Source organism: Hippoglossus stenolepis, chromosome 18 (genome assembly GCF_022539355.2).
Source record: "Hippoglossus stenolepis isolate QCI-W04-F060 chromosome 18, HSTE1.2, whole genome shotgun sequence".
Lineage (NCBI taxonomy): Eukaryota > Metazoa > Chordata > Actinopteri > Pleuronectiformes > Pleuronectidae > Hippoglossus > Hippoglossus stenolepis.
In genome coordinates, this window is record NC_061500.1 from 9,950,160 (window position 1) to 9,973,081 (window position 22,922).

At 43.6% G+C, this 22,922-nt stretch overlaps 1 long non-coding RNA gene across 1 annotated transcript in view; it reads left to right on the plus strand.

Annotated features, from left to right (window-relative positions):
- The window catches only part of LOC118098192, a 36,087-nt gene extending 32,572 nt beyond the window's left edge, over positions 1 to 3,515 (plus strand). The window contains exon 3 of the long non-coding RNA XR_004694130.1: positions 3,215 to 3,515. This is a non-coding gene — a long non-coding RNA (uncharacterized LOC118098192). The remainder of the gene's footprint in view (positions 1 to 3,214) is intronic.
- Positions 3,516 to 22,922: the final 19,407 nt, after the last annotated feature.

Genomic DNA, 22,922 nt, shown 5'->3' on the forward strand with positions numbered 1-22,922 from the left:
ATCCCCGCTATACCATTGTATCCACCTACCCTGGCTGTGGCTGTTACGTGCTCCCCTAAATGTCTGCGACACTCCACCTCACCTTCTCTAGAGCGGCACAGCTCTGCAACCTGACTAAATGAAAAACAATCTGCGGAAGCCGGGAACAATCCTAGTCAGGCTCCAGCAGGCTGCCATAAAAAAGAAGGGCTGCCTCTCCAGCCTCTCCCTCATGCCTTCAGCTCTAAGTCTATGGGCTGATGAAAGATCAATGGGCCGACCGGGCAGCCGCTGCTGTGCCTGCTGTCCGCCACTGCACCGGGAAGCAAGCCAATTACAAAACACCAGAGGAAAAAAAAGGGAAAAACCTCAGTCTTTATGAATGCAAACTGACTGATTAGTGAAATTGTTGTGTGTGTGTGTGTGTGTGTGTGTGTGTGTGTGTGTTTTCCCTTTATCTCATCTGTGCTGAGTCCAGCCTCGTTGCAGCAGCTAGACTTACTTTTTGAGAAATGTTGAACGTTTCCAGCCCGTGGATCATATTCCAAACTCATTTTAACCCCGATCTCTCCCTACATCCCCCCACCTTCCCTATACCTCACCCTCTTAAACACCCCTTTAACCCTTCGCCCCCCGCCTCCAGGAGCCTCACTCCAGATCTGTACCAGCTAACCAGCCCTCTGGATCTCCAGCCGGAGTAATGGGGGTTGGCGCTGGGGCTTGGTGCAAACACGCAGCAGCAGACAAACAAATCATGTTAAGTCTCTGCTGCCACGGCTGGCAACACACTCAAAGGGGAGCCGGTGCCCTGCCAGGGAGGAGGGTGCACCCATTTTCCCAGGGAGGGGGTGAGGGCGAGGGTGAACACGAGGGAGGGCGGCGTGGAGGGGGAGGCCTGGTCCTTATCGAGCCCGGATCACAGACACCTCTGCCCCTCCTGGCAGGAATGCACACGGGCCCTGTGGGAGGAGAGAGGGAGAAGAGAGAAGGAGGAGGAAACGAGCAGACATGAAGAGGGGAAGTAAAAAAAGGGGAAGAAAAGGAAAGAGACGGAAGCCTAGAGAGAGAGCGAGGGAGAGAAAGACCTGCCCAGCTTAACAGAGCACACAGACAAAAACACAGCAATCGCAGCACTCAACACACTCTCACTGGGTTGAGAGCACCAGTGGGAGAGCACATAGGAAAACAAAACTGGGGCATTAGGCCGCTCACCATCCTCACCATGCTGCTGTGGTTCTCATTACCTCGGCTCAATCACAGCTCTAATGCAACGTGCGTCACTGATGACAGACGACTAGACATCAGCAAGCCAGCGATGTGGTCACACGTTACAGAGGTGTTAAACTCCAGAGTCATTCAGACGTCCTTGTTCTTAGGTTGATCTTTTTGTGCTTTATGTCGTTTTTTCAAAATTAAACACTAGCTCCGTTTCAAATCATCTACGCTTACAGAGGAGGCCTTAGTGTGTGTTTCAGGTATCACGGTTGCAAATGTTCCCTCTTTCCCCCCCAAGACAATCATAGAAAGCGGGATGATAAAATACCGAGATCCTCAATTATTGGATTGTGTGATATTTCCGCGGCCTCTCCTGGGATGGAGACATTTCCCCTTAAAGCCCATGGAGAGTTACTGTAATTGTGATCTTAACGTGACATTCCTTCCTGCTGGCTGCAAGCTTTCTGCGGTCGTGTGTCGGAGGCAAAGAACAGCTCTTGTCAGGTGCAGATTGGGGTTTAGGGGTTCATTCGCAGTTCACGCCATAGCATTCCATGCAATCTTTACATTTCCATACACCCTCACTCTCGTCCCCTCCTTTGCTTATCGTACAGTTCTGAAATATCTACAAACAGTTGTTCCTTCCCTGTTGACATAATTTGCCCTTCAGTTAGAAATGTGGGGAGCTTTGACATGCTGTATACTCTGCATGCTTTGCTGAGCACCCGGGAGCCATGACGGAGATCTGAGTCACAGCACAATGTATGCACTGTAACTCCTGTGTGCTGATCCCCAAGTGTCTCTGAAATGCTGCAATGTGCAAAAAAAACATACAAACACAAACTCCTCCAGCAAACGTGACACCAGAGCAGCTCAGAAATCTGCCCTTTCCGACTTGAGTGAGTTGAACGTTTGCAGAAAGCCTGGTTTCATGAACAGGTTTTTTACAAAGAGACGAGACAGACAGACAGACAAGTCCTTTATTCATCCAGCCAGAAAGTCAATTAAGGGATCAGCACAATAATGGAATTGAAGTCTGTCACATAAAGGTGCAACTCATGAATGACAGGAAAATTAGCCTATGACAATGGGTAGTTGTATCAACAAGATTAGATATAGAATGAGAGGATTACGTTAATGGTATATTAAAAACATAGAATACTCTGCTGGAGTGATATAAAATATTTGTTACGGCGGCACCTTTTTAGTCAAATAGCATAATTCATTTTGAATCTGCATAATGTTCATGACAATAGCTTTATGGTTTAATATGCTCTCCTTAGCAAACGGTAAATATTAAATATGATAGATTTCCAATAGTCTGTATTATTCTCTGAATTATATTGAATTAAACAAGATAAATTAATGACTGTAGAATTCTATACATATGTTTTATATATATTGTATGTGTGTGTGTGTGTGAATATGTATATATATTGGAAATATTAAATTATTCTAATCCTCTTGTTAAAACTGTAGCATTTTAAAAACTGAATATATCCATAAGTTTGTGTGTGTATTATAGTAACAAGTTACAATTGTTTTGGAACAACCTATAACAATGCTTTTACTTGTTTAAGTTTGATATCCATTGAAATCTGCTCTGTTGCTGATAGACTTATAAAAAAGTATCTCAGTGTAATCCAATAGCAGCATTTCACTCGAAAATGTTTCTTTTCTCAGGCTTTTTATTCTATTCCCCGTCTAAGCTAAAGTGCCCGAGCCCAGTTCCATGTGTTTGTCTGATCGGAGTAGCAGCGAGGCTAACTTATTGCTAGCACATGTGACCGGGTGAGTGTGTGTTTGGGCCACGGCCTATCACACAGTATCCCCTTGCCTATCACGGTCGCCCCCCTCAGATGGATCTCAACCTTCATTAATGCAGGCCCACGGCAAACGCTTGTCTCCACATGTTAGCACACATCTGGCCTATTTTGAATGTTGTTGTTCCCCTTTCCTCTCTTAAACCTTCTCTTCTCCTACCTTTTTTTTTTCTTTCTTTCTCCTGGTTTCCGAAAAGGGGCGACTCAACATCGAGTCTTTTCTGGAGGAAGTGGTGCTGGTGTTGTTGTGGCGAGGGGACTTCAAAGAGGCTGGGACATCAGTCACGAGCGAGCAGAGGGCAGAACCTGGTCAACGGCAGGGATTTGTCGTCTAATAACCCCTCTGGGGGACTTCAGGTCTAATTTCAGAGGCGCTGAAAGTAGGATTTTATGAACTATGCCATATCCTCAAGTCTTTGCTTTCACATGTTTTTTCCATTACACAGAAGCTAATTGTGATGATAATGGGCGAGTGAATAAATTCATGTTTTTTTTAAAGTTGTCATTTTCTCCAGATTTGAATCTCCCTGAACATTAGCGGATTCTGATATGCTGTAAGTAAACATTGTTCAGTCACGTCCTTACTTTCATAAATTAAACCGCATGACTTAGTCTAACCTGGTGATGATGTCATCCAGGGATAACCTATCGGGTAATACAGCTGGGCAGTAACTCCAGTTCACTTACATATTGATGTTTCCCTCTCCTTGTCTCTCCATCAGCAATATATTTAATGGTCACATTCGGTGCTTATTCAGCACAAGAAAAAGGAGAGCAAGGTAAACATGCCAACTTGAGAGCACAAGACATTAGTCTCGTAGCTTGAAATAACTGGCCTGCATTTAATGAGACGTACGTAAGTTGAGAGGGGGGGGGGACATTTGTTTTGTTCCTGACTGCATGTGCCGAATTAACTGAAAAAACGGTGAAGTTCTCTGACGTCGGGGCGGCGCAGTGTTCCAACAGCCATCGATACAAGCTTGTGATCTGTAGTCGTTGTCAGTCAGGAGGTCGTTAAAAGAAAATGCACATTTAATGGCTTGATCCATTGTGATTGGAGTGGTTAACTGATGATCTGGTTGTAAATTTCTGTCTCATGGCTGTCACTGTCCCTCCTCCCCTCCTTTCATCGTGCTCTCCGTTTATCCTCTTTGCTCTTGCTCAACCCTTCCCTCTTCCTATTCTCTAACTAGAATTTGTATCTCTCGCTCCCATGATCTGTCCCTTCTCTTATCGATTGGAAAGTGAAATGCAGTGGCGATCTTGAAACATTCACAGTTGAAACCCATCTAATTGCCCAGTTGAAATCCATCTCATGAAATTATTCACAGTTATTTGGGGGGAACCGTTTGTACTGGCTGCCAACCAACACCCAGCTCGGAGAATGCCAGATTGACGTGATGCTGGGATGCCGCCGCTGGTGCAGATGTGCCGCCTAATTGCAGCTCCCGCCATGCGGAAACTATTCTTTTCAAACCATTTCAAAGCATCTGTGATAGGTGTCAGTGCGAGGTTAAACCAACTTCGAAATGCAAGTCCTGCTTCCAGTCCTCCCCGCTGAATGGATTGCAGAGGGCAGTGTGCCCCTCGGAAGAGAGGAGGAGAAGAGGTGAAAAGTATCAAGAGTATCACGAGCATGGTCATGGCTCACAATGGTCCGCTAGTGTCTGCTTCACCTTGTACCTTTGACATGTGGGAAAGAATTAAGAAAACTAGGTTGTATTCCAAATTGTGAAAATCATTTTGACCTCAGTGGTTCTTGTTAAAAGATTTTAGCTTGAAACCATATGCCAGTAGTTCATTTTTTAAATTGCAAAATGGGTCTAATCCTGTTAACGGTTAAACGTAAGCGAGGATCGAAAACAGAGAACAGAGCGTATTACTTTGTCTTGAGCCGATTTGAATGCTTTCTGGGAAGGTATTGATTTAGTCAATTGCAGTAGTTAATGGTGTCTGTAGATGCTAATTGAAACCTAGAAAAGAAAGTATAAGGTTTCATGCAGCAATAACAGTGTAAACTAAACAGCGGTGAATGATGTGCTTCTAATAAAACAGCAGCTGCAGTTTAAAGGCTGAAATCAATGGTGTCTTCACAGAGACACCGAAGCGGGTGAGTGGTGAGGAAAAGACCACAGGGGCCTCATCAGTGGACAGACCTGATTGTCCATTTCTGGAAAGTTTTCTTTCTCTGGCTACATTACATGTTCCTTTTAGCAGCTTTAAGCTTATTAAGATAAGAGCCTTGTCTTGCATGTGTGGTGAAAACAAGCTGCACAGTAAGTTGGTAAACAATCTCTTCAGTCCCTAAATCTGTCTGTAATGATCTCTAATGAACTGTGAGAATTTTGTTTTGGACAACTGAAGCAGCTTTGGCTCAGGTCCTGCTGAATTTCTTGCCTAATCAAATGTAAGTATACTGCGACCATGTTGGTCATCTTTGATTTGGACTTGTTTCCTCCACCAAGGAGGTAATGTTGTCACCCTTGTTTGACTGTAAGCAAGATTACGTATTAACTTTTGGATGGATGGAAGCTTGGCGAAGGGGTGAGATGTGCGTCAGGGAAGAACCCATTTCATTTTGGAGAGGATCTGGATCAGGGGGCTTTTTTTCTTCAGTCTTTAACGTTGTGAGATAGTGTGATCTTCAACATTTTCCTCAATTCCGCAGAGAACAATGTATCTTGATGAATATAATCAGGGGGACTGATATTTATGAGTGTGTACAATTTGGTGTGGATCCAAATACCCAAAAAATGTGGATCTACTGAATTTAAACTCCATTCTAGTCTTTGTCTTTTTCAATATGTTTGTTCTATCCTGTCACAGTTTGTTTTCCATAGTTTGTCATAATTAATACGACAATATTATTTATGCTTATTTAACCCAATCATTGTTTTGTTGCGTTTTGTGCAAAGACCCATAAGACTCATACTTGCATTGAGTGTTGTCCTTTTTTTGTCTGTATGTGTATTCATACATATACTGTATAGGTGTATGTGTGTGTGTGTGAGGCAGCGTGCAGCCCTGTCTGGCCGGCCATGGCCACATCTGTTTGTCATGTTAGCACTTAAGCGCCTGCTGGAGCCACGATCCTAAGTGGAGACAGAGTCCTCTCTCCCACTCTCTCCATCCTCCCTTTCTCCTAATTACATTTGTTCATTAATCCATTTTCTGCCCACTTCTCTTTCTTGTTTATGTTCTTGCTCCGCTGGGCTTTTGCCTCCTCGGACCGGCAGACAGTGACCTTTAAGGAGATGCCAAAAGACTCTGTAAGACAATGTTACCCCTTCACCCTTTCACCACACATGCACATAGACACACACGCACACACACATGCACACACACCCACCCACGCACCCAGTCCCGTCTTGGCCCCTCAGTATCCCCTCAGGCCATCTCCTTCGGAGAGGCTAATGGAGTTAGCCTAATGTCTGCACAGCGCCAGTCATAAAACTGATTTGAGGCTAAAGGCTTGGTGCCGAGACCACCACTCTGCCTACAAAAAAGAGAGATGTGAGTGAGATGTTAAAAGAGAGCGAGTGTATCTTTAGAGGCAAAGAGGTTGGGGTGGCGGTGGCGGCAGTGCGGGGCAGGCTGGCGTAACTAAGGCAACTGCAGACAATCTAATTGGTATTGACATCCTTGTCTCGGAGGAAATTTGACATCTAAGGGCAAATCATTCTATTTAGTCTATTTAGTCGCCTGAATAGTCTCCAAGGCGGGGCCTGAGGAGCACAATCACGCTGGAGCGTTGTTCTGGTCCTCATATCTGGGCCAGCTCTGCCACGCAGCAATCGATCCTAATCTGATCGGGGGAGGGGAGCAGGATAAGCGGCACGGGGAGAAAAAAATGAAAATAAAATCAAAAGCTCTGTTGGGGTAATATTTAACAAGAGGGAGTACAATTGGTCTCTGCCGGGGCGGCAGGCTGTAATGCACTTGTGCTGCTGTAGCATGGTTAATGTATAGAAAAGCTCGGGAGTAATGGCTCTTCAGCCAAGGTGGCCGGGCTTCAAAGAAATCTGCTTGTTTAGCTAAAAGACTGGCAGGCTGGGCCGCCAAAGACCTTCATTCTGTTAGAGCATCAAATATGGCCCCCGCTCAGGACACACAGACACCCTGATTTTATTATCCTCACTCCCCTGAGAAACTCATCTCATCCCTCTTTTTGTTTGTGTGACTGACCATCAACGTGAGAGGGTGAAGTGGTGCTGTCCATCAGAAGGCACACACACTGCCTTTTCCCGGGTCAAAGAGGAGAAAGGGTATCTGTGGTGTCTTCACACTCCGACAGTAGTGGCAGTGTTGGTTCAGGCAACATTTCTCATGCACCAAACTCACAAGACAAGTTATATAATAGCTTATTTAAAAAAAAAATAAGCCTGGAGATATTTGTTTTTATTTAGTTGTTTTCATTTTTACATCTGTCACGTGTTAGAAGCATCATCAATCCCCTGCTCTGTTGTCACATCGGATTCTACGGTCTTTATGCAGACGCTTTACTAAAGGGCCAGGCGGAGAAAGTCTGCAGGTAATTCGGAGCCTCTCACTCAGACATTTGCGTCCACACATGCACCTCCTCTGGAGAATGTGTGGAGACTCTTAGTTCAGTGCATTTCTGAAAGCAGCTTTATTGTGTTCTGTCCTGTCTGTATCCCTAAAAGCAAAGCCTTTTCTAAAATAACATTCATACAATAAACTCCACATCAGAATTGTGTACAAGATGAAAGTATAGGTTCAGGCTTATCTTTATGGCAGCTGAAGTACAAAGTCCTTCCCCCCCCCCAAATACAGTCCCCATATAATCTTTACATTCTCACTTTATTCTTTGGCCTTGTTGCATGCGTATGTGCCATTATGTGTTGGTGTATGGACCAAGGAGGACCCGTACATCCAGGTAATGCATCTTTTTCATCATCTTCCGATCACATCAAGATGCTTTTCCTCTCAGCAGAGGCTCAAATGAAGGTCGACACATTGCTAATAAGTTCCGCACATGTTCACCGAAGAAGCCCATGGTTGATATAGACTGAAAAATCTGGTAAATGGACCTTGAGGTTTGAATATTTTATGACTTCACATTTTCTTATATTGACAAATGTATGAGTTAGGTTTAGGGTTACTGGGTTTAAATTTATTAAAGATCTACTATAACAGTTGGTCAGAGTTTAAGTGAGGTTGATAATTTAATTTAAACAATATGGTTAGGTTTAAGTGGGTAATTTAGCAGTTTGGGACTAATGAAGTACAAGTTGCCTGAAGATTAAATTCATTCAAAGAATGTAGAAGTTAAGTTGTGCATGTGCGTGTCCTGGTCAGCCTAAACAGTAATGGAGGTTAGGCTGCAGTTGGAGTAAGTCTGTGTCCACGTGCACGTGTGTATGTGTGTTTTAGTGAGACAGAGAGTGTCTGAGTGTCTGTGTAAGTATGTGATGAGGGCGTATTGAGCTGATGGCTCCAGATATCAGTCCCAGATACTTAAGTCATAAAAGTGTGTCTCTGAGCCCCGTGGCTGTGCAGACCCTGGTGCCTGATGTTATCAGAGTGAAACAGTGGCCACTCTATCAGGACAGAGGAGTACAGAGGCATTCCTGTATTACTGCAGCTTTTGTCGGCCCCGCCGCTGTGATTGGGGGCTGGAATGGAGCGCGCTGCAGGAGTGCACTTATAGGGGAGTCGGGGAGTGGTGTGGGAAGTTGCCACATTACAGGAACGGGTGCTGGATTATTTACAGCGGGGTGTTTTTTAGGGCTTTGCCTTGCTGGCTTGTCAATAGCTTAACTAGACCGACGGGGTAACCAAAGGAAGCACAGGAGTCCAAATTAAGTTTTGTATTTCGATACAGCCTGATAAATCTGCAGGACCATAACAAAGGCATCATTCACTTCTTGCAAGCTCTATATTTCATTAATCACTGCACACCATTGGGGTTATTCATATTATGTTGCACAAATCAAATGATATTTCTTTCCCTTGGTTCCATTTTCTGTGCAGGGCTTGGAGAAATCTGAATTATGTGTGTGAATTGGTGGAAGACATTTATATTCTTCAAGCAAGTGAAGCTAAATCCTCATCACTTAGAGTAGCCCTTGTCAGTGTAATTCTATTGTATATATTACATTATTGGATGGACATCTGCAATAAAGCAAGGTTAGGTGGAGGTCATTGTAACAACTTTATTTAAGGTTATTTCATTGGAAATTTAATAGATCATATTTTTGTGTTAATAATCCTTATTAGAAAAGTAACTAAAAACAATAAGATTATAATAAATAAAGTGAAATGTAGTAAAAAGTACAATATCTCCTGAAATTAGGTGGAGAGGCAGAAAGTCATGTTGGACAGAAATACTAAAGTGTACTCCAGTGTGTGTGTGTAGGGAAGGGGAAAATGACAAAAAGCTAAATAAATAGTTTTGTAACGTTTCCATTATACCTGACAGACTGAGGGCCGGGGCGTTGACAAGTTCCTAGACACAGATGACGAGACAAACAGTGAAGGGCGACTCGACATCTTATGTCGTCATCACCTCCTTTCCCTCGTGTCCTCACTTATTCCCACTGTCTGTCTCCTCTCTGACCAGTAGCACCTTGCAGGCCTGTGTCGCTTCAGCGCCGGAGTCAAAGGTCTCGTGACAGAGACGGCGTATCGTTACAGGGGGGTATCAGCACCTCCGGGGCCTCTGTATGCCAGCAATTGTCTGTGGCCTGGATTAGTTTTTGTATCCAGTTACGGACTTTTATTCCCGTGGAGTCAAGTTCAGAATGGCACTGAGGGCCAGCAGTGCTGCTGAGAGCCCAGTGATTTATGTGTTGCTGAGTGAGAGCAGCAGGTTCAAGTCAGAGGTCTCCGGGCAGGGTAACGTGCTGTATATGTTTGTCTGTGTGTGTTTGGATTTGTGCATGAGAAAGTGTGTATGAGTCACCGCTGCCCTCTCTCAAACATAAATGGGTGTGTATGACTGAGAGGCTGCGTGAGGGCCAACCCCAAACTCTCGGCAGGGTGCCTTGGTGTGTTTGCCTTGGACAGGTTCCATTGGTTTGACTGCGAGCGTGCCGGGGAGGGTTTGGGTTCTGTAAAAATAATGACTGGCACTGAGAGGTGGGATCATCTGTGGACTGACTGCACTGGTTGGTCGAAGGGGGACACCGAATAAGGAATTTTGATGATTGACTAACTTTGAGAAATTTGGAAAAATTATCACAAATTACTAGTTTAAATTTCAGTTTTTAAGGCAACCGGCCCACTTTTTAATCATGTGTTTGACTATCATGTGACTTATTCACACAAATAGTGGAAGAATCAATTTCTGAAGTGAGGTCACCTCCTCCTGGTGAGGTCAGCGTTTGTTGTCTTTTTCTGAACATGGACGGGGGTCTTGTGCCAACAACAACAACCTGGTCTAATTAGTCCCATTTCAACAGTGCTACAGTATTATGTCCAACATTTGTTCATTGTTTGATGACCTCAGTAAAGTTGAGACATCGATTATTGTGCTTTGATTCTTACTTTAGGTTTATTCCTGTAAAAACACTTTGGAACATGTCACACTTTTTTCTTAGTTGTGTTTCAAACTTAATGAATTTCCACTTGTTGCAGGGTTCCTCATATCTATTCTTTAGAAAAGTGAATGAAATCAAATGGTTAAAGCACAATCTGTGAGGAGGAAGCTGTTGCAACTGGACCATGAATCAATTAAGGCATGCTTAACACAGCCTGGGCTTATGCACCCTCCGCCCTCCACCCCCCATATCCATATTCCTTTGAAATATGATGTCCCAAAGATGGAGCCATATTTATTCTCGATGGTGCGTTTTGGATCCCTGAGATATTTTAAAATGGGGGGCATCTGTCCCGTGGCCTGCTCCGCCATCTGGATAAGACAGGACAGGGAGAAGATGTTAATGCACTTCATGATGAGAAAGGAGGATGACACCTTTGACCTTCCCTAGCCTTTGACCTCTGCACCCGATATGGAGCCACTGACGCTATGGGTTTCCTATATCTAGCATATGTTGGCCAGGCCGATATGTTAAAAGAAATTCCTCATTTGCCACACAGTGTTTATATAGCCGCTCCCTCATGTTGTAAACAGCCAGGCTGCAAGAAAATAGATATTTACTTCACAGGCTTTCTATTTGATTAGAGAAAGAAAAAATTGATATGCATATTGGATATGTTGCTGTGCTTATTGCCACAAATGCTAATGAAGAACGAGCTGTAGATACCTGAAGTGTACGCAGTGTATACAACATAGGCTCAGAGTTGATATTTGTATGTATACAGTAGTAACTTCTGTAGTCATTCCCTTGCATGCGTGCAGCAGAGATTGGGTGTGCACATTTTCTCAACCCAAAAGAGTTTCAGTTACATATCGCAGAAGCTCAGGTCCATTGCTATGTAAGAAGAGCTTGCCCTAAATCACTGCTGCATTTCCAGGAACCACCACTAGAGTTAGATGGAGGGGAAACCAGCTGCAGCGGTCACCCCATCTTGTATGATGGTGGCTGTGACTCCTTCAGTAGTAGTTTCTCAGTACGCTGACATTTATATAGTGTTTCCCCTGGGGTGCAGCCAGGGAGCCCAAGGTGGCTGGAGTCCAGGGGCAGTGACTGCTAGAGAAGTTGGGGTTGGGCGGGGGGGGGTCGATCCCTTTTACGTGTGAAGCCAGTGTAGCTGAGCCCTTGTCAGGGGAGGACTGTGGTCAATGACAGATCACTTTTCCACACTGTGATTTAATTAGAAATTAGAGTGCACGTCACCTCTGACCTCTAATCCCGCGACGCTCTTGTCATGGGAAGGAATTCTTAGCATATTTATTTGTGAATTGGGACCCGGCAGTCCCCATCTAATGTAAAATAATAATACTCCAATGAAGCTTGTTGTTTTGATGAGAAAATCCATGGGAATGTCAAAGAGTGGTAAGAATCGATCAATTCTGGGTGCAGTGGAGTTTATGCACAATGTCGTTAAAAGTTTAATTAAAAAAAACAAACTATAAATGGCATAACTTTAATGAGTTACACAGTAAGACTGAATCAAGGTCACAAGACAATTGTAAAGTGCCTGTATTTTAAAAAAAGAACCCCACTTAATTATGTCTTGAATCAAATGGGAAAAGTGAAATAACAAGACACTGTAGACGACTGTAGTGGACACAAACAGATTGGAGTGGGCAGCTGAAGCCTGTGAGGAGTATTCGTCATTATTTACTGTGTCGATGACTCAATTCAGATGAGCTGTTTAGACAAAGATGTAATAAAAGGTAGCTGTCAATCAACAACAGTAGCTCCTTCACTTCCTGCACACGTCCATCCATCGTAGAACTGATCCAGGATGCATTTTCAGTCATCTGGCCGGTCCTGCGTGCTAAACATTGACCTTGTGACCTCTGCTCATGACCCCTGACCTGTGATGTTGACCCCTTGTCCAGGGGGATGGGTCTCTTATATATCTCAACTGGCTGTCTCCATTGACTACCTGCCAGGCACCTGCTCTGAGAAATGAAGCCAAGGCGAATGTCTCTCTTGGGAGCCTTTTGGGCTCAGCAGACAACAAGGCCTGGCCTCAGCCCTGCATTTGAATAGGCTTTGAGTGGCCCTGGTAAACCAATCTCCCTAATTATCTATTGAAAGAACATTCTTTTTCCTTGCCCAGTCATTACCTTGATTTCAATTGCTGAAAAGTAACATGGAGGAGCTAAAAACGCAGAGAGAGGGAGGGAGAGGATGTGGAAAAACATACATGCATGCTCAAGAGACGTATAGAATCACAAAAGAAGATGTCTTCCCGATTTCATTAAGGTTAATTGTAGGTCAGAGGGAGCAGATTCCGGATGTAAGTCCACAGTACGGGTGCAGGTCAAGGCAATAAAGAGAAATTAAACATGAAAATATGACCTTATGATGCAGCAACAAAAACTGCAGTGAGGACAGGCTCCTGTGATTGGTTTGCCCCCAAATTAATCACCATTTCTCACTGTCCCCCCACTGCAAAATCTTGTTTTTGTAAACAATTTATTAAATCACTCGCTTGAAACTAACTCATCATTAGCTTGGGAAATGACGAATAACTTCTGTGATACAACCATGCAACAGGACAATGTTCTATAGTGTGACTGGGGATAATCAGGCTACAATTAAAGACAAAAGACTTTGAGCTTTTGGCCGAGCAGGAAGGGGTCAAATGCGTTGCTTGAGGACACCTCAGTGGCGATCACGTCATCATTGACCTTGGGGAAAGCAGATGATGCAAAAATAAAGAAAAAAAAAATACATATGGACAATGGATTCAATGTTTGTATACGTGCGTGAAAGAGAAACTGTGATATTCTTGATGCGTCAGACGGGGTCATGATCCTCCTGTTTCCTCACACTGAGTTACAGGGTTGAAGTATCCTCCATAGTTCATGCATCATCCGCGTATCATGTGATCCTTGAATGATTCATGAACCTCGCAAGATGCACATGATTGGCATGTTTTCAGCAGAGAGTTGGGTTTCCTGGTGTTATGCACCCCTGAAATGACATAGTGGAATCATTGGCGATACACACAGAGAGCCTGATGCCAGCGGTGTTTAATAGAGTCCTGTTATCATGGAGAGTCGCACTGGCCATGTCACAGTGGAGGGCAGGATCTAAATATAAGGGTTATTCCAGGATATACTGTATCTGATCATTGACGGCAACGCGAGATGAATTTTGAGCCGCACATATTGTGCTACCTCCTTATTTAATCGATCTAAATATTGGCAGAAGCCAAAACAAACCACTTGAAATGAAAAAAGATCCATTCACACTGCTCTGTGAAGAGTTTTTTTTTAAAACAATGAATTAAGTGTCTTTGCATCAGTTACCATAGTTAAGGCTATCTACATGCTGTACCACTGGGTCAAGAGCACGGAGATAGTCAGTCAAGAGTGGGCTCTTGGGGCTCTAGGGCTGTTCTCAGAAAGCACTCAAGACTTGCATGCAGTCACCATGTAGTGGAGGAGATAAGAGGGGACAGAGTTTCCCTTTGAATCTAAATTTAGGTCATGACAAGCCGCATTTATGTTCTCACCCAGCCCCTAACGTATATATGTTTCCTGTTTTACCTATAATTCTTCTAGTGTTTGAGTAACCTGCCGTATGACGCTATGTTGGTTGAAGTGTTTTTAACGTCTACTTTTGAACACAACAAGATGAAGAGGTACAACAGTTTGACCCCTGTAGCTTCAGAGAGTCAGGAACAGACGGAACGTGATATTTACCGCAGTAACTTTCATCTTGTTTGTCGAATGCGAGTTTTCCTTTTCGTAATTATCGCATTATTTCAGTAAAATTTATATATTTACCTTACAAAGTATAAAGTCTTACGGCTTCTTTACTGAGCCGTACATGTCATGACGAGCTTGTGCTGCGGCGGTTGGCAATCTCCACAAATCCTCTCAGGAAAGTCTTTGAACTCCTCGGGATGTCGGTCCATCTTAAGTTCTTTAATCTCCACTGGTCTGTCTGCTCCAGCCGCAGCACCTCTAAATCTCCTCCCATCCTCAGACTCTGACTGGAGCCTCGACTGTCCGCACTCTGTGATCTCACCACACACACACACACACACACACACACACACACACACACACACACACACACACACACCACACACACACACACAACACACATCAAGTGCATTTTATAAGCATACGTGTCCTCTTCCGAAAAAAAACTCTGAGGTTAAACTCCGATCTTTTCTTTGTGCATGTGATTGTTTGGCTTGATGAACAAAAATCTTTGTTTGTATGTTAGAATTCATCACGTTACATGAACTCCGGAAAATGTCCAGAAAATTGGGCCCGGACATTTTCCAGAATTTACATATAACCAATGCAGCAGGAGATTGTCTGTCCGGGTCAGACGCGTTCACAACAACAGGAAGTTTTTGGGAGTAAATTATCTTCATCTGCATTTTCTATGTGTAACGAACTTTATTACGATATTTGATTAAAATTGACCTTTTAACACTATACATGGAAATAATAAGAGTTTGGACTGTAAATTGGGACTAATGGTCTGCACACACTCATCTGGTGCTGCTCAGAGTTTACAGATTAGATTTTAATCTTCATCCTACCGCTCTTATCTGAGCTCCTGTGATCTTACTGTATCAAACACCTGGTCCCACAGTGTGAATTTTAGAGGATTACAGAATCGGACCAATACTGGGAACCATCAGCAGTCAGTGAGTAACACGTTCTTACTGTGGTGAGGCCTGATGGATGTTTTAATGTTCCTGGATTATTGAAATCTTTATGGAATTTTCATCATATGTATACTATGTATTAATCCACTAAGGTCCGTATACCCTGTTTCATTGTGTATCCGTTATATCTTCCATTCTCTGTAGACGTATCACAGATGCAGGCACATGTTTTTCCTAGATCTTCTTCCCTGACGCTCACACTTGAACGCGTCGCTTCGTCTCTCCTCCAAGCAAAGCTGTTGCCATATTCATATGACCACGAATCTTTTATGAACGCCTACAGTCACAGTTGATCCATAGTTACCTTTGACACCCGGTCAAGGCCTCTGACCCCCACAAGGAAAAGGCTGCCGGGCTTCACCAGCTGGTTGCAGTGGTCAAAATAACGAAAGCCCATCGCGACGTGGCAACGTTCTCGGCAGCTGTGACCATACTCACAGCCCCAGTGTGGCTGCTGTCAGGAACAATAAGCACTGTGGGTTTCAGCTCTTTGCCCCTCACAGCTTCCTCTTATGGAGCCTCTGGGCTGCTGTCCTCTTCACCAACACCACTCGGCTGACATCAAACCGCTAAGGCCCGAGCACACCCACCCCTGCACATATACATATTTCCTCACATTTGTACGAGCATACTTTTCTGTGTAAAATACTCATATATGCATGCACGCATTTGGTGGTTCCAGCCGTCTCGTACTTGAGAGTGCTTTGACTCTACACCAGCTCCAGTAAATTCTCTGTGCAGCTTCTTCAGTCACATCATTTATCTTCCAGACCAGAACCACTTCAAGGCCCTGAGAGGGGCATGGTGCTGAGGTCAGCGGTGGGGGTGGGTTTGTGGACACGAGGGTAAAGATGAAGAGACGTGAGAGAGTGATGCGCTCACGGCCTCGCAGTTAACAGCACAGGAGCGTTTCAAGGGACTTTGGGGGCCCGAGGAAAAACGGAAAAAAATTAAGTATCAAAGTAATAAACACACTACATATTGATGAAAGAAAAGTTCAAAACTTAGACTTTTACTTTAAAGGACACGAAAACAAAGTTGCTATAGTTCTAACTGATTCATAATTAGTGGCTTGACACTGTGAGAACTCTTTCCATTGGCAGTATGACATGATTAAATACAGTGGTGGGATCTAAGAAAGTATATTAACTTAGTTACTGTACTTAAGTAAATCCTTAATGTATCTGTGCTTTACTGAAGTACATTTATTTCCAGGTACTTTTAACGTTTACTCCCCTACATATATCAGCAAATAGACATCTTCACATTGGTCTTTACATATTTTAAAAGTAATAAATACAGAGCGGGGAATTGGTCCACTGATCTAATCACAGCGGGCAACATTAGACTCCGCCTCCTGCAGCAATATCACTGGTGAAGAAACACATGAAATGGATTTGACTCAGCCATAATGATGTATTATTGTATTAGAAAATAGGGTACACTTTTACTTTCCATACTTTAGGTATATTTAAAAGCAAGTACTTTTACTCAAGTAGAAAAGTTAATGTGGAACTTGAACTTTTACTTGAGTACATTTTTGTCTATTAATTCGCACTTATACTTTATTAAAATGCTTGAGAACTTCCTCCACCACTAGTTCGGTTTGATAATTAATCATATGATTCATTTTGTTTTGGTTATGTGTAAACCTGTGAATCTTTTGAATGTCTTAAAAATATAGCCATGTGTCTTGGTTAGTTTGCTTTTGACAGCTTGGAGACTTGAATCCTGTTTTTACAAAATAATGAAATGATCCTGTGTCATTCAGGGAGGAAGTGTTTGGTTTAGTTGGATCTAGGAACGGACCATGTAGGCGTTTGGTTTGGTGAATTTGGATCCTTTCATTCATGAACTCGACTCCCCTCCTTCATGCCAGACTCCATCCTCCCAGAGGAATAAAAAAAAACCGCTTCATCTTTTCCATGCTTTGTCAGAGCTGTAAGGAAATTTACTCCACCCTGGCAATATTTCAAACTGATCCACCAGGAAAAAAAAGCCACAGAAAATCTACAAATCTAGATTAAGATTAACTTTCATGAAGCAATAAGTCAGCATTCGCCGGCTAAACACTTCCACGTACATCACATTCCAGCAGCTGCCTCATAATAAATACATTCCAGCGGTCCCTTCAGGAACCTGGTGTGCGAGTGTGCATGTTTCCTCTTCTCTTTCTGTGGTTTGTTCATGTTTTGGAATTGATGTGATTTATGCGAAGGAAAAGTTTCGATCGAAAGACTTCTTGAGGAATCTGTGATCGTGAGATTTCCATGCTCGGTATATTTTCATACAAGTCACCTTTCATGAAATATAGGGTAATTTAACTGTGGCATCACATCAGTCACTGATGATCCTTGGACGTCTTGTAACTGTGTGGACTGTTGAGAGCGCTGTGAAACTTTTCTTACTCTCTCCCTCTCTGTGTGTGTGTGTGTGTGTGTGGGTGTACTATAAGTATGTATGGATGGAGGTGGGGCTGTGGGGTGAGTGATGACACTGGCGGTGTAATCCCACCAACATCTGCTTCTAATCTGCAACATGAAAAAGACACTCTTGTGACCCCATACCTGCCCCCAACCATCCTCCTACCCCCACCCCACTCCCTCTGCCCGATGTTGCTCTCTCTCATTTGAGCCCAAATCAAACGGCGTGTCGGGTTACGAGAGATTTCCACCACAACTCGCAATCAAACATACAGAAAGCGGGAGTATTTATTCGTTTTATGTGCTCTCATTCATCCCTCCGAAGCTCGGAGATCTCACTCGGTATGGAACAAAACCGCATGTTTTGCTGTGGCTTCTCCCCCCCCTTTTCCTTTTGAAAGACGAGCTGCAGATAATTCAAACCAACCTGTTGGTTTCTCAAGCTGCACAATGATGACAAAAATTAAAGAAAATCAAAAGTGCCAACAGCTTCTCACAACAGCTTCCATTTCCTCTTTGCGTCAGTCCGGGTCCAGGATCGAGTTGACCTGAGAGGAAGAGAAGGGAGCGGGGAGAGAGAGAGAGAGGGAGCACTCGGGGCTGGGGAGAGTGTGGGTGGATGTATGTGCAGCGTGTGGGGACTTTCCAATGGATGAAGATTTCCTCACTGGAGGAAAGTATTTGTTCAGGAGTAATTGAGAGAGGAATAACACAGCAGCCAAGAGCCCGGTCGGGGCGGATGAGCAAGAAGAGGATGTGGGCGATTGAAACATGGCTGCAATTTGTTTTAACTGGCTGTAGAAATAAGCATGGCAGAGCTCTCAGGGCTTGGTAGCTGTAAATCTGGAGCCTTTGCAGGAGTATTGTTGGTTCATAACCTCTCTCTGTTTCTTGCTCTGTCTCCCTCCCTTACGCCTCCCAGGGGTACATTTAGCTGCGGAAATGGAGCCTTTCTTCCCTTTATTTGACTTCCTTGTCACTGGCAAACTCCCTCTCTCCCCTCCCTCTCTCTCTTTCTTATTGTCTCACACACACACACACACACTCGCACACTCGCCTTGACCCCTGTTTTGCAGGACCCCTAACTGGTTGGTGTGCAGGCCAGCCGTGGGAGGACAAAGACACAACACAGAGATACATTAGAGAAAATCACTTCCCCCCTTCGGCCAACAGTGGTTCTGGGAAGTCGGGTAATTCTTCCGTGATCTGCGTGCTCTCTGGCTTCCGATAAATGCTTATTTAAATACATTATGCTGGGTTCAGTCTGCGCGTATAGAATACGTATGTTGTACTGTTTGTGTGTGTGTGTGTGTGTGTGTGTGTGTGTGTGTGTGTGTCCGCTTCTATTTGAGATCCACATTTTAGATGCCAAATTACAAACCCTGCAAAGTTACAGTTAAAATCCATGCAGATTTTTTTATTATTATTTGGGAGGTTTTAATATCTCTATATCATGTTTTTTTTATCATCGTGCTTTTATTTTATTTTAAAAATAAACCAACAGTTTGAATCATCACTCTTTAGTAAAAACCATCTCCAAATTAGATGATTTATAATGTGTATGATTAAATATTTTTTATGGGTGAAATTCTCATGTTCCCTCAGCGTAATAAACCTTTCACAGAGCTGGAAACTGCTGATTTTCTAAGTTCAAACAGAAATCTCCAATGAAAACGTGTACACCAGTTATCCCAGGACTCTGTTACTGCTGGTTTTTCATTTTATTTATTTTGTAACTGCAGCACAGACAACTGTGTTAATCTAAACTGTTCTGAGATGGCGCCAGATATCTCATGAACAAAGATCTAAAAAAGTGGGAGAATAAAACCAAGTAAGTCACGTGCCAAATGTGTCGGTGGATTCCTCTGTTCACACCTCTGGTTCAAGGCCTCTGCTCGACGGCCTCCTGCCCTGGTATCCCCTTCCCCGATTCCTTCCTTCCTACCCAGCTTTGACCAGAAAGCGCTGCCCTGGCGGTGCACTCAAATTTGCGCCGAGGCCCGTGGGTGACACGCCGCCGCATCCCAAAGAGCTGTGTACTTCTCACTCTCCGCCGTGGATCAGTGCTCAGGGTTTACACAGGGGGCGGAGGTGTTAATGCTACATGCTTTAAAGAAGTACAAGATGTCTTCACTTCAGCTCTAACAGGCACCCTGGGTAAAAGCTGGAACTAATCTGAGGTGTGTGTGTGTGAGTGTGTGTGTGTAAAAGAGAGAGGGAGAGAGAGAGAGAACCAAGACGGAAAGCAGGGACATGAATTTGTTCAGATCGACGTTGGGAGGTGCACTCACAGCTTGACAATAGTAAATATGGCTGACATTATTCCTGTAGTGAGGAGGTTTCTGGCTGTGTTTACAGAAGAGAGGAGCCTCCACTTCCTCGCTTTCTCTGTGATTCTATTTGGTGCCTCCATACTATAAATAAAACCGATTCTTCTGCATCGTCTGCTTCCAGGGACACTGAAATAGCTCAGGTTGATATTCAGCTGCTGTTCCACGTTTTAATCGACGCAGCAGATATTCCCGCGGATGCATGAATTTCAGATTTAAATTGTGAGTAATGTGTTAATGTGTACCTTGATTCTCATAGTATAGTTTTTATTTAACATACTTAACATTCACTCTGCTCCACTGAACTTTATTACTTGCACGAACAGAGCTGTCTCATTGTTTCCAAGTGGACTCATTTTTCAAAGCCTAATTGATTATATGCTCGTGATCAGCTGCTGTGAATGTGGGGGTTTGTCGGGATGTATAGAAAACAGTTATTTTATTTATTTAAATTTTTTCGGGGCATTAATATAAACCACCCAAAGTAAAACTGGTCCTACAGTTCGTTCAGCAAAACTTGGCTGAGGTCACAGCATTGGTAATGAATGAAAACACATTTGTGAGCAAATCAATTTTTATAACCTTTGTGTGTTTATTAGATATTCTGAGGCAAACGCAATAAAACGGCCAAAGCCAATATTGTACGCCACGAAGGCTGGTGGAACAGCTCCAAACAGTAATGTCACCTCCACAGACCCAGCAGCAAATATTATACACGGCAGGAGGTTTGAAATCAAAGTGGTGTGTTTACGAGTGAATATGTTTGATTAAACCCACACAGTACTGACAAAACGGCCATTTTTTTCTGTGCGGTGCATTTTTTTTCATTTTCTTGCAGGGATGGAAGCAGACGCAGACATGCAGCCTCTAGTACAAACATACATGCCCACAAACACGGTCGCACACCCGTCGTCCTCCCCTTTCTACAGCCAAGGGAAGTAATGAAAACAAATGGCAGAGTTCTATTCCCGCCGGGACCCGAGGAGGAACTTAGTCATCAAGCTAATTTTATTCTTGTCTGGCCCAGAGACTCCATTTCCTCTGGGTGTTTTTACAAACGCCGGGCTGCACCACGCCATCGGCCAGTGATGGATATGAGGGCCTGATGGCCGGATGGCAGATGCTGGCCCTGTAACTCAAGCTCCAAACACTCGCTGATGACCCCCCTTGCACCCCGTGCGTCTCTCACTCAACGTAATGTCACCGCTTTGGCGTGCATATGCAAACTTGTACTTTCCAAGCATATTGTACTTTCATTTTCTAGATATAAAAATGCACAAACGTGCTTATTATTAAGTGATGCAGTGTTGGTATGGTGAGCAATAGCAAAAAAAAACATACAATACAGAACAAATACATAATTCAGATAAGTGCCATCATTTATTATAAAATATTATTCTCTCATCTGTTATGTTTGGTAATTTTTAAGACTTCTTTTTTTCACCAATTGCAGCAGATTTTTTTTTTTTTTTTTAAATCAATATGCTTTGTCTTTTAAAAAAAATCACTTTCTCTGTTTTGGAAAAATAAAGATTAAAGTAATATACGGCCCAGTCAGGGTTTTGAATTTCATTATATCAAAGACACGCTTGCAGCCAGTAGGAGCCAACTACACCCTAAACAAATCACAGATATAGTTGAATGTGTAATGTCATTAGTTACAGTAAGCCTGCTAATCACGCACTTATAGGCTGTGACCTCCTCCGTATTACAAAATTGTGAGTACGTCTGATTACCTCCGCCTTCGCTTCCCTTCGTATGTTGTGAGCCAGAATCATGTTACCAGCGGTGGCAAATTGTAGGTTATAGCAGCTTAAGCAGCGAGAGCTCTTGTTTCTGCTGCAGGCTACCGAGCAGACATTTCAAACGGCCCGCTTGAGCCTGCAACAAATTAATCTATCACATCATTTGTTGCTAAACTTTTTTTTGTAATCACGACCCTGTGAGGCAGACATACTTTAGTTTCCCAGCAAGCAGATCACAATCATTAAAAAAAATAAACAATTAAATCCAATCGCACTTTATTTCACTTTGTACATAGCTGCTAAACTTATTCAGAAAACTTCAACTTTATTATTTTATTTCTTGAAGTGTTAAGTGTTTGTGGTTGAGCAGTAAACATTTCTCCTCTTCCTCTTTAAAATGTAATGTTCAACAACATATGGCACGATTTGCCCTATTTCCCCGAGATTCTGCCGTAATGGATTGTTACACTTCATCTAAAAGGCAGTGCAGAACAGAGGGCCTCCTCTTTATAACCGTGTAGATTAATAATGAATGCTAAAAACTCTAATTTTGCCCGAAGTTGTGGCTCAAGAGGGAGAGGGCATGTCACAATGCGTAATTGGGTTAGCTGGATCAGTTGGATCAGTGTTACATCTTCCCATCCTCGCTTGCACCGGAGTCCCATTCTGCAACATGTGCACAGCTGGGAGCAGAGGACACTTGGGAAAAAAGCTGAAAGAAGCCAAATGGGCTCCCGCTGCAACTCCTCTGTTACCAGCTTGAATCCTTCGTTCCAGTGCACCCTGCATGGATTATTCAGTGACTGCACCCTTTTAGTCTTGGCCGTGGCCCGCAACAGCGAAAAAAGAACCTTATTGTTGTTGATTTGTTAGTATGCAACAACTTTCAGGAAAGAAGGGAAACATTAAAAAGCAATTAATATACGGGAGTGTGAAGGGAGAGAGGAGTCGCCCGGGCCTCCAGTGGGACCGGCGCCATCCGCGGCACGACCTGAAAACGCAGGAAACATGGAAAAGATGGCTTTTAGTGTGACTTCTGCTCGTCCCCACAGACGGATGACTGACAGGAGGGAGCGAGGGACAAACAAAGGCAGTTTACGATCAGCATAATCAATGTGACATCAGCACAGCCACATAATGCGCAGGGGGTTGGAGCGGAGCAGGGCTGGA